The following is a 3009-nucleotide window of genomic DNA, read 5'->3' on the forward strand; positions in this document are numbered from 1 at the left end:
AGAAATTTGGGAATAAAACATTAGGAGAAATCCTGCTGTTCACCAGCACATGTGCCCCGACTCTGCTTACTGACCTTACCTGAGTAAAGATGCTAAGTAAAATCTGCTTTTCCAACTGTATTGTTGTACTATTGGAAATATTGTTTCTGTCTCATGGAGGGGGGGATTGCTCTGAAGTGGAGATGAAATTAGGGACTGTTAAAGAAGTGATTAAGTGGGGGGAATTATTGACCAATCTTATTTTCTCCCACCTCCCCTCCAAATTTGTCCACTTGGAATTGTACTGTTACATTACCCTTGGCCTCATTTTGAAAGCCATTATCAAGTCATAGGAAAATAACTTTGGAATATAAACTGTTGATAAAAATAACAGATATTATTTTGCTCTAAACTATTGCTATGAATAATATGCATTCTGCCACTCTGTACTGAATTAAGACTTCATATGGTATATGATTTTTAGAAGTTTGCCAGGAAAAATGTTCTCTCCAAACCAGTTATGGCGCTTCTTTCTTTTCTGATAATAAGAGCAGTGTAGCTTGAGTAAGTTTGCCCAGGCTGCACAGCAAACTCACTGATACTAGCACTATCTTTAGTTAGTTTTTTCTTCTTCCTTTTCAGAATGGACTTTCTGTACCCCAATTTTTTTTTAATTGTAAGTGACTTTAAAATATTGTTTGGAAGACACAGATGATATCGACAAATACATTAGGATACTGGGTTACTGACAGTGCTGGCATTTAAAGATTAAAGAGAATGTTGAAAAACAAAATTCAGCCAAGTAAAAGTGGAGATCTGTCTTTGTTAAATGACTCATGAGTCAGGCAGCATCCCACCTAGCAAACAGGGGGGACCTCTGCTGAGCTCAATAAAACAAAGGTTATTAAAAGGGAAGAAGAGGTCATAAAAAAGAAGAACAGAATTTATTAGAAGTGCATTGTTCGGGCAAAGTTGCCCTCCTAAGGGGGAGCAGAATGTGTCCATTGACTAGGAAATGCCGTGTTGACTGGGTAACGTCACATTCCTGAGCAACCGAGACTGCATTCAGGTTGGGCATTAAGTCCTGGTTTGCTGACTCACCCTAAGTGATGCCCTCATTTCAGAATAATGTTGAGAAAACCCCTGAAATACTCACAACCTGTGAATACTTCTGCTGTCCCTTCTTTCTGGAAAGCTCCTCCCCACCTTTCCCNTGTCCCTTCTTTCTGGAAAGCTCCTCCCCACCTTTCCCATCACCTGGCCATCTCCTGCTCCTCCTCCAGACTCAGCCTAAACACCACTTCCTGGAGGCTTTCCCTGATCTTCTCTCCATCCATGGTTGGGTTAGACGCACCCAGAGTGTATTCCCTACCATTCCGGGGCTCCCTCTCTAGTACCACGTATCCCTTGGCATTAGAATGCCATGTTTCCCAGCCCCGCGCGTCCCTCTAGATGGTGCGCTCTCCTTCACCATGTGCAGAGTGCCGGGAATACGGGAAGGTGCTCAGCACACATCTCTGAACGAATGAACGACTACACCCTTTTGAAAATGCTTTGGTTAAAACAAGTTAAGAGGTGACTTTTAACACCACTTAATTATCTTATTACAAAATGTACTTTTTAAAAAAGATTTTATTTATTTATTTGGCAGACTGAGAGAGATCACAAGTAGGCAGAGAGGCAGAGAGAGAGGGGAGGAAGCAGGCTCCCTGCTGAGCAGAGAGCCCGACACAGGGCTCGATCCCAGGACCCTGGGATCACAACCTGAGCCAAAGGCAGAGAATTTAACCCACTGAGCAACCCAGGCGCCCCATTATTATTACAAAATGTACTTTAATGAAGTGTCAGGCTGCGCTAGTGTGAAAGTGTATGTTTAAAAGCAGCTTCTTAGTGCAGTCCTAGAAGAGCCAGTTCAGGAGCGTAAGTTTTGCGAGTCCTGCGTCTGAGTCTGAGATGACGTGAGAGCGCAGACGAACTCTTTCATCAAGAAGCTCCTGTTTTATTTTGCCTCTCTGATGAATTTTTGAGTTTTATATAGCTTGGTAGAGGATATCATTTTGTCAAAATGTGTTAATTTTAGATAGATTACATTAAAAGCTGCATTGCCCAGATAGATTCATATTTTCTGGGAAAAGTTGAGACTCTTCTCATTTCTGCCGACTTGGCTTCAGGTTCAGTCTGCTGCCCTGGATGAGATGTTTCAGCAGACCGAAGACATCGTTTATCGCTACCATAAGGCAGCCCTTCTTCTGGAAGGCCTCACTAAGATTCTCCAGGACCCTGCTAACATCAAAAATGTACATAAATGTAAGTCGACTTAGAAGACAGACAACCCAGTTGTCTCCTACAGGTGCAGCAGGAGGAGTGACCAAAGTTCAGCACCATATGGCCTGGGTTTGGATCTTGGCTTTGGGCTAATCCCTTACCCTTCCCGTGGTCTGTTTCTTCTTCTGGAAGATGAGAGAGTTGTTCGAGGGCTCAAGATAATGTACGTGAATCCTGGTGGCTTCGGATTTTCACACTGCATGACCGTGTTGGCAGATGTGCGTTTGTGTCTGTAGAGAGCTTTGGTTTTATTGTTAATAATAATAAAGGCAACTGTTCTAAGCCTCGTGAGCTTATTGGTGACTGAAGACTTTTATGAAGACTCCAGGGTAGATGTAGGATAGACAGCAGAGTGGGGATCGATAGGCTGCCAGGTGATGGTATCATTATCAGAAAGAAGCCCTGGGTTTTGAGGAGGGTATGGTGGGCCCTTTGGAGTTTACGTGCTCACACCACACAGCCTCAAAGGGATGCCAGTTCTGAAATGACTTGCATTTGGGAGCAAGTTGGCCATTCAGCCCTAAATGTCCTGTGTTTTATGTGACAGCCCAAGTTTTACCACTGCGCGTCACTGAGCTGGAAATTACATCCAAACAATTATCAGGCAGAAGGAAGACAAAATACTCAGAATGGCCAACTTTGGGCCAAAGAAAGGTCAGGGGCAAGGGTGCACGTGGAGAATTAATGGTGATGGGTTTGGTTTTT

This window comes from Enhydra lutris, unplaced genomic scaffold, assembly GCF_002288905.1.
Source record: "Enhydra lutris kenyoni isolate GAN:26980312 unplaced genomic scaffold, ASM228890v2 scaffoldscaffold356, whole genome shotgun sequence".
NCBI classification, from domain to species: domain Eukaryota; kingdom Metazoa; phylum Chordata; class Mammalia; order Carnivora; family Mustelidae; genus Enhydra; species Enhydra lutris.